General features: G+C 40.3%; 1 long non-coding RNA gene across 5 annotated transcripts in view; it reads left to right on the top strand.

Moving 5' to 3' along the window:
- Positions 1–14,652, top strand: part of LOC123643448 — a 168,219-nt gene that overhangs the window by 136,081 nt on the left and 17,486 nt on the right. For 3 of the 5 annotated variants that reach the window (XR_006736790.1, XR_006736793.1, XR_006736794.1), the window contains exon 6: positions 9,515–9,552. The exons of 1 other annotated variant lie outside the window; for it this stretch is intronic. This is a non-coding gene — a long non-coding RNA (uncharacterized LOC123643448). Of the gene's footprint in view, positions 1–6,841; positions 6,909–9,514; positions 9,553–14,652 lie in introns of those variants that run through there. One more of the 5 variants, XR_006736791.1, reaches the window with a different exon arrangement.

Here is a 14,652-nt window from a genome sequence, read left to right as displayed (position 1 = left end):
CAGTAACCTCCAACAGTTTGCATGTAGCTAAGGAAAAAAACACAAGGAATGATAGCAATGGTGTTTTCTTTTGTGTTGGTTGCCTTCTACAAATATTTTAATATTTATATTATAATACTAATGCAAGACATCCCTGTGAGATGAGCAAGGGCTCTTATTTAGAATCCCAGCTTACTGAGTATTACAATCTCCTGCCCAGGGGCACATAATTAGAACAAGATTAATCTGGAAATAGAATTGAAGTCCCACTCCAGCCCATTGTTCTTCCTGTGAAACTCAATCAGGCATCTTTTCCTAATATCCCTGTGGTTAAAGACTCCAGCCCTAAGAACATGGGGATGCTGAGCATGGCCTTTTATGTCACAGCAGAAGTTTCAGGGTTGGCTCCAGGAACAGATCCAGGTTGGTGGGACCTGAAGCTTAAACTTGCGAAGACACTCTTTAAGAAAAATATTCAAACAGATGGGTTCAAAATCAAGTATAAGTGGGAAAATTTATTTCAAATAAATAAAGAAATTGCATCAAATCATACATTTTATAAAGCTGACTGCTATGGTTTGGTTTGTTTGACCCCTCCAAACCTCATGTTGAAATTTGATCCTTAATAATGGAGGTGGGGCCTCATGGGAGATGTTTGGGTCATGTGGGCAGATCCTTCATGAATGGCTGGCTGCCATCCTCCTAGTAATGAATGAGTTCTTGCTCTATTAGTTAATGCAAGAGCTGGTTGTTCAAAAAGGTCTGGCACCTCCCCACTGTCTCTCTCTTGCTTCCTCTCTTGTCATGTGATCTCTGCACATGCTGGCTCCCCTTCACCTTCTGCCATGAGTGGAAGCAGCCTGTGTCCCTCACCAGAAGCAAATGGTGGCACCATGCTTCTTGTACAGCCTGCAGACAAGGAACCAAATAAACCTTTTTTCCTTTACAAATTATCCAGCCTCAGGTATTCCTTTATAGCAACACAAATAGACTAAGACACTGACAAATATTACAAATTAAAAAAAAAAATTCAAGAAAGTAACATCATGTTTTTAGTAATTAGTTGCCTGATTACAGCTCTGTAATGCTTGTTTCCCATTATTTTTGTATTTATACTCTTTGATTACTTCTTTATATTACAATAATTTTGTAAAATTTTCTAGAGAGAGGATAAATAAGTAATTCAGTCATTTCTTTAACATAGTTGATCAAAATGTAGTCATTATTGGTTTCAAAACCAGCCTTTTATTGGCAATGCCGTATCTGTAAATTCCTCAGCAGTTTTTGCCTAAGGCCAAAGCTTTTGGATACTGCCAGCCCTCTGATCTGCATGGACAGCCCCTTACTCCACCCACAACCCCAAGTTGCAGGTCCTCACTGACCCCTTCCTCACCCGACTGACCGGGGGAGAGGAGGCAAGAAAGTCAGGGAGCTCTGAAGCCCAGGTTAGAGTGGTAATGAGCAGTGCCTGGTTCAGACCTCTGTCACTGCAGGCAAGGGTGGGTCAGGAGGCCCAGAAGAGGTTTTCATTAGGTGCTAGGCAGATGGAGATGTTTTGCTGAGCCCACAAGCCCAGCCAGCAGCCCCAGAACCACAACAGGCAAGGGCAATGATGCCCCCAGGCTGAGTTAGCATTCTTTGTCTCCTTGCTGGAGTGGCTGCTTTCTCCTGCAGACAACACCTGAGCCTTGGAAAAGGCCTTGAATTTTAAGTTTCTCCAGCTATGACCTGCCTCTAGTTGGCCCTGGACAAATTATGAAATACAAGGTTCACTTTCAGGACCTCCCTTTCTCCTTGGAGCATTTTCTATTCTTGGGATGTAACTTCAGGGAAAAATTCACAGAGAGGGTATTTATGTAATAGGTTTGAAGCTCAAAGGGATTTTTAAAATCTATCGACAGAAAACTATTAAATTTTTATCAATTCTGTTAGAGGAAACGTTGAATTATCTTTCTATGTTCTCTATGGTAAATATTACAAAACTGTCGTATGAAGAGTCAACCAAAGAGTATGTAGCCAAAAATGTGTAGGAAAAAAGTATGGTAGTGATGTGGACCCTCATCTGCCCAAGAACCCAGTGGAGATACCCCCATCCCTGACATGCCCTCAGCCCTGTAGGACTTGCTCTTGGCTTCCTGGTAGGCTCATTAAGAGGCACTTCCCTTTTGATTAAATGCCTGGGTGCTGTACACCTTGGGCAATTGAATTTAGATCACAATCTTTAAAACAAAATCCTGAAGACTTTAAGGAATTTAGCTGTGATTATGGGATTCATTGGAACCAGTAGGGAAGCTATTGTGATGTCGAAGGATTTCCCCTCACTTAAGTCAAGAGGTAGACATGCCCATAACATTTATGTCTAAAATCAACACCATGTCTGAGCTTAGTAGGTGTTGATCATTTGCCAGCTGTATGGCCTGTGACAAATCTTAACCTTTTTATTAGTCCTAGTCTCCTCATTGATTAGAAAGGAGAATGCCACTATGGTTAGGCTTAGCTTGCAGGGTGTGAAAGCACCTATCATAGTGCCCTATGGATGATCCTCAATAAATGTGGTTTCCTTCCTATGGTTTTACAACAGGGGATCTTGAATTTTACAGACAGTTTTCTATGGTGTCTTTCAAATACACTAAATGGTCCATTTATGCAACTCGTGTTCCTGCTGGAACCTAGAGACTCCATTGTTCTTAAGTCTTACTAAATCCTGACAAACCCTTGACTTTTGCTTCCATCCTATAATATCTGCTGTGTGTGATGTTGCTACTAATCCTTGGAACAAACGAGCTGACAATATTAAATCCTTTCTTTACATAGCTTCTGATGCTCAACCTTCCTAGGAAGATTGGATGCATCTCTCAGATGGCAAGTCTGAGGCATCATGATATATCATGCAACTTTTTCTCCTACTCAGACTTCTCCAGGCTACACATATTTTTAATTTTAAGAGTGCCTGCAAGCAGTTAGGGATCGTATACTCACATATTCTATGGCCTGTGCCAAAGCTGCCCATGTCTGCCAGATAATGTATGCTCAGTTATTTCAAATCCTTTCCTTTGAAATGGAAGCTTTACTGCTTCAAAGTTTTCTGATATCCAGGGATGTACTTTTCCAGACCTCTTCCTTTTAAAACATGTTGATTTTAAAGTCTGCTCTGGGCTGTTGAATACATCTGGCTTATTTATTTAGAAAAAAATCTCTGAAAGATTTTAAAAATTAAAAATTCTATGTCTGTCCATAGAGGTGTAGGGGGCTGGGGAGGAGAAGGCAGGTAAGGTAGGATTCTGACTCAAAACGAGTTGATTAAAAGGTAGCTGAGATGGTTGTTTTCAAAGGAGAAAGAGATGTCTGGGCAGGCATGTTGGAAGACAAAAGTGATCAACACAGGCACAGTCCGCATCAGCAATGCCCTCTGAATGCAAAGGGAAAGGGTACTATATACCCTGGCTTCTTTCAAACTGATCTGTGTTCCCAAACTTAAAGGACCAAGGGAAACACTTGCAGAGATTTTAACTTGAGAAAATAGGTTTGTAGCATTAGCATAGCACCTTGAGTTCTTTGGAGTTGAGTTGCTGGCTAAATTTTCCCTGCTGATAAATGTTTTCATCATAAAGTACACCTACCTCCATAATCTGTGTGGCGCATACCAAGCTTTTTGGTTTCTAGCAAGACCATTTTGCATTAAAGTTATTCAAAAATCACTGATCAGTTACTAAGATGAATTCTCATAAGAAATAAATTATTGTCATGACCCATACAAGTATATAAACTTAAAAATAACTTCGCAATTGGAGTAATTGAAATAATTAATTTAATCCAGTCATTTTACAGTTAATCCAGTTAACTGAGGTTCAAGTTGCTTGTGTGATTTGGTCAAGGGAAGCCAGCATTCTTTGACCAGCATTAACATCTATGTATTCTGATGTCTACTAGAAGTCAAAATAGGACATAATATTTGTACACAACACTGGAACAAACTACAGGGGACTTGAGGACATCTATACAAGCTGGGTGAAAACATTCACTATATTTTACTTATACCTTATTATGATGATAATAAAAATAAAACACAGAGCATTAGAGATGCATTAGATATAGATATTGAATACTGAATTTCTGTAAAAGCTCAAAATAAAATCTTTTCCAAAATTTTTAATGAGAAAGCTGAGCTTACTTCCATGCACATAACTATTTTATATCAAGTTTTATGTTTGAAATGGCTACAAGCAAGTCCTGATCAAGTTTTTTTAATGATCTCTTCAAATTCTTGATAGTCACCATTGATGAGAAACTTTGTTCTCACAAGTAGGTGATAAAAAATTTAAAACCATTTTTTACAGCCATTCAAAATTTACAACAGTTGAAATTATCTTTAAGGAATACTAGCTCTTCTTTTTTATTTTCTTTGACCGATGTAAATGTCGAAATTTCTTTTGATGAGAATGGATTTCAAATCCAGTCAAACTCTTTCATGCCAAGTATTTCAAAAGAAAGGTGCTTAAACATGCAGAATGTGCCTGCAGTGCTAGAGCCTTTGCCCTGCAAAGGCTTGCGTGGACTCCATTAAAAGGGCACCGTCCTGCCAGTGGGCGTAAGCTCCAGCGTATGTGAAGCAATGGATGCGAGGCTGCCTTCAGACCTCTGCCTTGCCGGAGTCCCACCTGGCCTCACACCTCGCCATTTCCCACGCTCCACCCAGACTTGGATGGCACATCATCCTGCTTGTGCCGCAGAACAAGAAGTCTCTAGTGCAGGGGTGGGCAACCTGCCCGTCGTAAAGCCACATGTGGCCTTCCAGGTCCTTAAGTGTAGCCTTTTGACTGAACCCAAATTTTATAGAACAAATCCTTTTATTGTTGTTAGTATACTTTTGGTAGTCTTTTGTATTTTTGTTTTATTTTTAAAATGAATGTATTTAAAATACCAAAGAATAAAATAAGTTTCAATGAAATAATCCTCCCAGATTGACTGGCACAATTAGAACATTAGTGAGCCATAAGGGCTAAATTGACAGCTGCAATGCTCATGATTTTCTTCTAACTTCCCCTGCCTGACTGGCACCACTACCACAAGAGGCTGGTTGGTGAGAGTTTATGGGGGTCAAGTATGCCAGTCTGCTATCAACTTTTGACAGTGGTGCTCTGTATTTCTGTTTGACGTGTTATTTGTGAATAGTTGCACAGCTCAACAGTATTTTTTAATTCTACCTGCTTAACAGCCAGCCCATCAAGTCAAAGACCTAGAGAATGCTGAAGGAAGAAAACAGACTTTGTAATGAGGATTGGGAATTGCAATATTATCTTGTTTCTGCTAAAGATAAGATGATTTGCTTGCTTTGTGATACTGCAATATCAACATTAAAGAAATTCAATGTTCATCATCAGCATTATAACACTCATAAGAACCACAGATATTTTAAATTAGAGGGAGAGGCGCAAAAGTTTGTATTACAGACATTAAAAGATGAAAAGCAAAAGCAAAGACAATTCTTTCAAGCAGCGATAAGACCTGAAAATAATAATGCCACTGAAGCAACTTATAAAGTAGCTTATATACTTCGGGAAAAAAGGGAAGCCATTCAGTGATGTAGAAATTGTAAAAGAATTCATTGTTGAAGTTGTAGGATGCTTAGACCCCAATAATGTTTCAAATTACAAACAACCACCTCTTTCAAGGGGAACCATAACAGATCGGCAGCATGAATTAGCCTTCAACTTAACAGAACAACTTCATGCAATTCTTCAAAATATATATTATTCAATAGCTCTGGATGAATCAACTTATATTACTGACTTGGTGCAGGTTTTATAATTCATTTGGGTCATAACAGAAGATTTTCTTTGCTACGAAGAGTTACTCGCTTTGGGCACTCTTGCGAACAGAACACGGAATAGATATCTTCAACAACTTTCAAGATAAATGTCATGAAGTGGGACTGAATTTGGTAAATTTAGTGAGTGTATGTACAGATGATGCACCTTCCATGACAGGAAAACATGAGTTTATTGGTCAGATTTAAAAAGTATTAACAGATCCAGATGCTCTCATTTCCTGTCATTGTATCTTGCATCAGCAAAATCTCTGCGCTAAAGCTACTATTTTAAGTGACACTTTGCAGCTAGTTATAAGAATTGTTAACTATATTCCTACAAATGCAACAGGGCATTGTCAGTTTTGTAACATGCTAAAGTTGAACCATGAGGTTTTCAGTGTGGATGGATTTTCCATAATGTTCTAAAGTGCGTTGGCTATCACAGGGACAGGGGTTAGCCAAAATTTTATCTCTGTGAGAACTCATAGTTAAATTTTATGAAAAACAGAATCAGCAATGTGAATTATTGAAAGGAGTTATCTATAGGAATGCATCATTTCTGTGTGATATCATGTCAAATCCAAACGACTTGAATATTTCTTTGCAAGCTAAAACAAAGTCTATGTATATGTGGCAAAAAATCCAAACATTTTGAAAAAAGCTATCTTTTTTCAAAACATTTCTTCTTCAAAATGAAATTTCAGATGAACATTTTCCCCAGTTAGCAAAAGTCATTGATGAGCAGGATGATATATGCTAATCATTTGAAGAATTCACAGCTATTATAGACCTATTAATTGAAGAATACAATGAAAGGCTCACTGACTTTGAGAATCATGACATCACTCTCAAATTAGCATTTCAGCCTCACCCAGTTGACATTACCAAGCCACCTAAAGAACTATAGATAGAATTGATTGGGCTCTCAGTAGATGACATTTTAAAGTCATTGTTTGATGCTAAGAAAGACCCAATTGAAATATGGAAAAATGCAGTAGAATACCCACACCTTTGGCAACATGCCTGAAAAAAGTTTTCTTGCTTTTCCACCAGTTAATGATGCAAATCTACCTTCTCCTACCTAACCCAAATCAAGACATCCTTAAAGTCACAAATGACCGATACCCATCTAGAGGATCAGCTGAAACTGCAGACCTCCATGCTGCAACCAAATATTCAAATGCTTTCCAACAAAAAGCAGATTCAGCAAAGTTGTTAAAAGGTTAGTTAACTTTAAAATTAACAAATCGTTTTCATTTTTTGAAATTATTAAGTACATAGTAGATTTTTACAAAATAATGTACATTTTTAAAGTATATCTAATTGAAGTTTCTTGAATGCTGCCTTATTTAATTACAGCTGAATGAATGAGGCCTTCCAACATGAAAAGGTTCCGCACCCCCTCGCTTAGCATCTCTGCAGACCTCTTTCCTACTGTGACAGCAGCATGCACCACAGCGGACTGCTGAGATGGATATCGAGGATTACCTTTTAGGCAGCACTCACTGCGTTGCAGACAAGATGGTGTTGGCCATCATGCTCTCAGAGGCCCCTCGGGCTGCTTTTGAGGTGTCCTGGGCTGACAACCAGCTCAAGACTCAGTTACCCCAGGCCTCAAGGGCCAGCTTTCACCAGATCAAAATATACCTATCACTCCTTCATGATGCAGCCATTAGGAAGCCCAGAGAATGCAAATGGCTGGCCCAGGTCTGCAAGTGACAGCCCAGGAGTAGAAGGAGATCGTCTACCACTCAGTCTGTGTCCTTTCCCCTTTCCATGGTTCATCTCATTAATAATTTGACCAACATACATCCTCAAGGATGGAAGTAGTGTCTCCTGAGTTCTACCAGTGAACCAGCAAATGTGGTAGTTTTACTTCTCATGTATAATAAATGGTGGTGCTAGAAATTCATATAATTAGCATCCAATTGAAATTTTATTTTACAAATAAATTAAAAATAATGAATCCTATTACATCCACTGTGAGATCACAGAGATAGTGCTGTCCTCTTCCCCAAATGTTCAATGTCAATGAGACTGGTACCACTGACCACTGTTCATCCATCAGTACAGATAGAAAAACAAAAACAAGCAATTTCTTTTATCATGTTTTCGCCCAAACTCCATTCATTATCTGACTTTGCATGTGCTTCATCCATTTCAATTCCCCTGGGCTGAGCAGTTTACGTTCTAAAGAGCTGCAGCCTGCACTGAAAATGCCCTTCTTCCATCTTTCCTTTTAAAAAGAAAAACATTTTTTTTTTCTCTGCCTGGAAAGAAGTGCTGAGTGGACAGCCCTGGTGGCTTCTGTTTATACTGTGAGCAACTGCGGCACAAATCAGTGCCAGCTTTCTCTAGATTTCTGCCTGGAACAATGTTATTCTGCAGGGACCCACTCTGGGGGGCCAGAGGTTGATGTATTCCTTGCTATCATGTGTGTGTGTGTAAGAGGGCAATTTTAGCCCTGCTGATGCTGCCAGAGACAGTGAACAGTGACAAGTGGAGGCACCATGCCACCACACCCTTATTATATCCCATTAGCAACACACATTTATTGAATTCCTACTATGTACAAAGCCATGTGTTAGTCCTATGTCCTAAGTCTATGTGCTAAGTCCAGTCCAGGATAGAAGAAATAATAATAAATATTTGCTGAATATTTCCTATGTGTCAGGCACTAAGTCAAGGGTGTTACATACATCATTTAGTTAAGCCTCAACATCATTCTGTGAAGACTGCATTATTGTCCCAATTTTATGCATAAGCATGTTATTATTCCCAAGATCATGGTGCTTCTGTGTAAGGTTCTCCCTAATTACATTGTCCAATCCAGGTACTTTTTCTCCACTTCAGCTCTTTGTATTCCTCATAATACTATTTTGCTGTTGTTCATTTATTGGATCCTTCCTCCTCCCCCTTTGTTTTTTTGGCATCTTCCTCACTAGTGAGTTATGCTCTATGAGGTTAGAGGTTGTGTATCTTTTGTTTGACTGCCTAGCAGAGTAACTGGACACATAGTAGTGTCTTAGTAAGTATTGGTTGAATGAATGAATGAATAAGGGAGGGAATGAACAAAACTGAGACAAAGAAGTTAAGTGCCTTGCCCAAGGTCATGGAGCCAGTGAATGACAGAGCCATGATCCGATGTCCACATGCTTACGCACACTTGTACTCCCCTAAATATATGATAACCCTGTTTGGGATTTGAGATGTAGACACAGAAACCAATACAGAGGATTCAGGGTGTCTGCACCTAAGAGAAAAATGCTTTTCTCAGGTCTAGTCTAGAACTACTTCCTATTTTAGAACTCAGTAGATCCTCAGCTGAAAGTATGTTAGAATTCCTGCTGCATGTGTTGACCCACTGACCACGCATTACCCTTTTGATTTTTCTCCTCCACTTCTTTTTGCCACTCAGGGACCTTGGATATTGTGGATTCTCCTTGGGCACTCTGGAATGCAACTGTGTAGCCTGAGTATCATGGTCCCCTGAGTAAGGCATGGGACGGGCTGGAGAGTGAGTGCATGAGCTGGTTGGGCCAGCACACAAGCTGCAGCCAGATAGGCTCATTCATTATCCAAACTTCATTTAGTATCTGACTTTGCTCCCAAGAGCTGCACAGCCAGAAGCCAGTTCTTTCCATTGATATTGGACCAAATGGAAGAATAGAAAGATTAAGTTGGTGAGGGGATTGGCTGTCTTATAGAGCTTTTCTCTCCTCCCAGGCTGAGAAGGGAGAACCAAACACCGTGCCCAAGGTGTCAATCAGAGTAGACACTCAACCAATATTTTTTGTCTGAATAAATGAATGATTGGGTAAGTGTTTCCCTTTATTAATAATCTTTCCCTTAACTTGTTCAAGTTCCTTCTGTGAGAAATTTTTAATGGGAAGCTCTGACTCAACATTGCAAATACTGCAGTTTCTATCTAACAGAGTTCAATTGTTACACTAAGATTATAGTATCTTTTACCATTCTTTCTTGAGGAAAACTTCCCAGGGACAGCGAGCCTCCTTTCAGACAACCAGCTGCTGTGGGATTCATAAAACCAGTGATATTTTAAACTCTGCAGATGATGTGCACCAAAATTTTTTTAAAAAATTAAACAGAATAGCAGATGGATTTTATTATCTCATCTTGGGTGAAAGGGTGGTGCAGCAAAGCCCCCCTTTCTGTGTATGGGATCAAGGCATTTCCTGAGTTGTGGGTGGGTGTGACTCACTTTTCATGAAATAGTAAGGGCCTTTCCATCACTCTCTTCCTGAAATGGTGTCTCCACATCATTGATGCTGAATTTCTCAGGTTTTCTATTAAATATCATATTATCTGGAAAGAAAAAGGCAATGGTGTTATCAGTGGTTAGAAAAGAACCTTTGTATATTTTATAGTAAAAGTTTTTATATCTTTTGCTGGTGTTCTCCTCCTTTCTCTTCTCACTAGCTTGCTCTCCACCCTCCCTCTTCTTTTTCTTCCTTTTTTCCTCCTTCCTTCCTTCCTCATTCCTTCCTTCCCTCCTCCTTCCTTCCTTGCTTCCTTTTTCTTTCTTTCTTTCTTAACACATATCTACTTCTCTTGAGCAATCAAACGTCTCTGGCAACTCTCTTCAACATATATTGGCAACAATATCATGAGCCTGTGAGTTTTCATCCTGAAGTGATGCAGTGGGATTTTCACAGAGGCAATATCTTGGTGGTGATCTTCTTCTGATAGAGCTGGGTCATCTGTTGGGCTAATACGCAATTGAAGAGAGACATACCCACCCCCCCACGCAATCCAGAATCATCTAGAGAGTTTCATGGGTATTGACAATGGGAATTGAGCCAACCACAGTTGGCTTTCAACCACATGCATAAAGTAACTGGAATGTCTCTGTGGCCTCATCAGCATGTGCATTCAAATGAGCTCCCAGTGACATTGTTATCTCAAGTTTCTTTCTCTTATCCCCACCCTGCTGCAGTCTCCCTGCCAAGTCCTCCCAGTCTATTCCTGGGAGTCCCCAAGGAGTGTCTGGTGTCCTCACACAGCTGTCAGTGAGCTTCAGGTCCCCAAGCAGCCCCACAACTTCCTCTCCTGGATCTTCCAGTCACGCCAGGCTGGAGGGAACTTCACTGTAGTAACAGTGGGATTGCCATGGTGAGAACACAGTGTTTGTAACACAGGTGACATCTTCCTGGCCCCCAATCTTCAAGGAGCCAGTGCTGCCTTGGTGCCTCAGAGAAGTAGGGGAGAATGGTCTTTACCCTAGTTCTGTGCCATTCTTTGGTGTGCACAAGAGTGGCTATTTTGGGGTCCAGGTGACAAAGTCTCTCATGAAAATCACTCCTTCAGCTTCTGGCCCTTACCTCTCTTCCCATCAGGTAATAACCTAGTCCAGGGATCAGTTGCAGAAAGAGGCCAGACCGTGTCTTCAATTCTCCATGTCTGTGTGCCCCTCTCAAAACAATGGACAACAAACAAAAACAAAGAAACCACCACTGCCAACAACAACACTGCCATCACACTCTCCTTGCTCCAAAAACAAGAGCTCTCATGGATACTGACTCATACAAAGTTGTACACAGAATAGTCACTACTCTGCCCTGCTCCACAAGCAGCCAAATTCTGACCCTCAGTCTGTGCTCAGCAAGAGCATCCTGCTACCGGGTGCAAAGGTGGTGCTCCATATGGTAGCCCCTACCAATCAGGATTCAGGACTCTGGCCACCCCTCGCTCACTGTGCCTTATAAACACTACACAACAAACATTCCTGGCTTCCTTAACTTGCTCATTCAGCAGTTCTGCTGGCATCAGTTAGCAGCAGCCACAGTAATGTTACACAACAAACCAGCCCCACAAACTCAGTGGCTTAGAGGAATAATCATTTATTCTCCTTCTCATATTTGGGTGTGGCTGGTGCAGGCTAAGTTCAGCTGGACTTGATTTCAAGCTACAGCTTGGGTGCAGATCTGCTCTTTGTGTTTTCTTCACCCTCTGTAGACCACCAGGCTAGCCACATTTTCTTCTCATGGCAGAAGCACCAGAAGGGCCAGCCCCACTGCACAAGCATGTTTCCAGTCTCTGCTCATGTCAAGTTCACTAATATCCCCTGGGGCAAAACAAGTCACATGGCCAAACCCCACACCAGTGGGGCAGGATGAACATTCCTCCATGGAGGTACATGGGGTGGGGTTGAGGGGTGAACAGGGAGTGAATATTTGCCAGATAATCTAATCTACCACAATGCTCAAACCCAAACTTAAAGTGGTTGGTAAACATGTCATCAAATGTAGTCACAAAAATACAGAAGAAGCTATTTTTGCCTGAGACAATTTGCTCTAATAAATTTATTTGGAAGAATTCTTCCATGCCTCATATTGTGGGATAATGTGTACAGATATTTCACATCAAACCAGTGCCACTTGGCTTCTTGGTCAGCTCTAAGCCAATTTGGTTTGAAACAGTCATGACTTACCCAGGGAGGGATCCCTAGCTTCCAGAACTGATTTCACTTTGTCCTTAAAGAAATTATTCCTTCTTTCTCTGACAGGTATTGCATGCTGTTTGAATTGCCTGCACTTCCTCTCTGTCTATCCCCCCATTTCTAACTCTCCTGTGTTCAGACTTCTCTCTCTGTCCCAAAATATTTCTGGAGAAGTCTGATTGCTTTGTGAATTCAAAGGAAGGAAAAAACAGAGGTTCTTTTCTTCTCCTTCCAGCTCAAATTATGTATCTGTGTGTTGTGTTTATATATATGTGTGTATTGTGTGTGTGTGTATATATATATATATATAATTATATAGTGTGTGTGTGACAGAGAGAGAGAGAGAGATACTCATTGCTGGTGATAGAGCAGAGGTTAAACAAACAACAACAGCACTGCCATGTACAGCCCTTGCCCCTTCCTGCAGGTGAGGAGGGTTACAACACTGTGTTTGGGCCCCTTCTTGCCTTTATTGTTCTGCATTCCCTTTGGTCTGAAATAGTCACATAGAAACTTTCTTTCACAGGGACAATGACATCATTTTTAGTCACATGTTTAATTCTTCAAAGTCGATATTTATAGAAAACATAAGCATAGCATGATATTGCATTGGAGTTGTTGACTAACCCTTTTCTGAGGTTTTTCTTCTTTTAATTTCCTTTTGATCTTCAACTCATCATTGGTCCCATAATGGTGCAGGTACATGTTATTATCCTGGTGCCCCAGAGCCTGGTATGGACTCTGGTGAACCTTTATTCTGGATTAAGTCATTCAGACTTCCTCATCCCCACCCAGCTCCATAATCTGTAAGAATGGTAGGAATGACTAAACTTGGCTTCCTTGGGAAACAGAGACCAGCCCTAGACGCCTGAGAGAAGTAACGATGGCATGCATGTAATCTTCAACCTAGATACGCCAGGGATGCTTGTCACCTGTTTAAGGAGCTAAAATGTTACCATGAAGTATATAGTTCTTTGATACCCATTTCATCTACAAAGCAAAGGAGGTGGGTGGACACATGAAATGACAAATAAGAGCCACACTGCCAGTGAGTGAGTGGGTGGGAGACCTGAACGACCTTCAGGAGTCTCTATTTCTCGGGGCACTGAAGTCCTCTCTTGAGGCTGGACAACAGGAATCTTTCACTGTGCTAACCCACTTCCCTTCCCCACTCTGGCTTTTAGATGGGAGCAAGGAGAATTGAGAAGTATTAGAAAAGTTGTTCTGTAAGAGAAAGGTGAACCATTCTCAGTCTCCTAACAGTCTTCCATTTCTCCTTTCTTGAGGTTTAAACAAACTTTAATCACAAATTCACTGGGCTGTTGGCTTTCCAACCCATTCTCTACAGTATGGGATCAAGAATTATCATTTTTGTATCTGTTTCTATGGTTGCTCGTGTAGCCTGCAGACTCTCAGAAAGATGTAACATTGGTTTCCTTCAAATATTAGGGCTTTATTTTATTTTCATTTTCAGAAAGGTAAAGTCTGAGTGTCTTAGCTTGGGTTCGTTAAGTGGCAAGAAATTAACTGAGTAAATTGGTTCATATAACTTGGGGACAATTTTAACTTCTTGCAAAGCTGGAAAGAAGAACTTCTGAGTCAAGGTTGTTCAGTAAATCTCATGTTAAATGCAAATTCCATTCAGTTTTGTAAAATCTTTTTGCTGGGCAAGAAGTAAAAAATAATTTACAAACCACTTGAAAAACCTCAAAGTCATTCAGACTTCTCTGGGCAAACTTCATCAGGTTTCTGCCTATTACTGGAAGCCAAAGTGTCCAATGTCCAAATCAAATGTTGAGTCCATTCTTCCCACCCAGAGCTGAGCCCAAATGCCTCACAGTCTGCCTGTTTCCAATTCCTCTGTGCCAGCATATCTGTTAATGTCCCAAGCGGCTTCCTTTACAGCCGCGTGATCATCTGTGTATTATTAACTAACCGCAAATTAAAGTCATTACTTGGTGCTTAATTTTATGTAACATTTCTTTGTAATGTGTACAAAAGAAATTTGTTTTTAACAGGAGTTTGGTAAATAGCATGTGCCATGATTAATTAGAGGATATAATAGGTCTGTTGATTTGAAATTAAATTCAGTGCAATAATTTTCTTTAAAAATAATTTCTTAAATGACATTTCAAGGTATGTGAGTCTTTTAAAAAAAAAAGTAAGCATCCTGCGTGGATTGTCCTAATTCCCTATCTCAGATATTTGTTGAACTTTACCTGCTAGAGAACTCACTTTTATTTTTCTCAAATCTGTAGGCACTCCAAGAAACAGCAGCATTCAAAGAGCGATTTTCAATCCTTTTTGGAACAAGACAGAGTGTAAATGAATAAACTAACAAACAAGCAAATCCTCCAATATTTTGAGGTCAATTATATTTCAGTATAGTTCACACTTCTCCAGC

This window comes from Lemur catta, chromosome 8, assembly GCF_020740605.2.
Source record: "Lemur catta isolate mLemCat1 chromosome 8, mLemCat1.pri, whole genome shotgun sequence".
Taxonomy (NCBI): Eukaryota; Metazoa; Chordata; class Mammalia; order Primates; family Lemuridae; genus Lemur; species Lemur catta.
The sequence above is the reverse complement of the archived record's forward strand: the minus strand, read 5'-3'. Positions and strand labels throughout refer to the sequence as shown.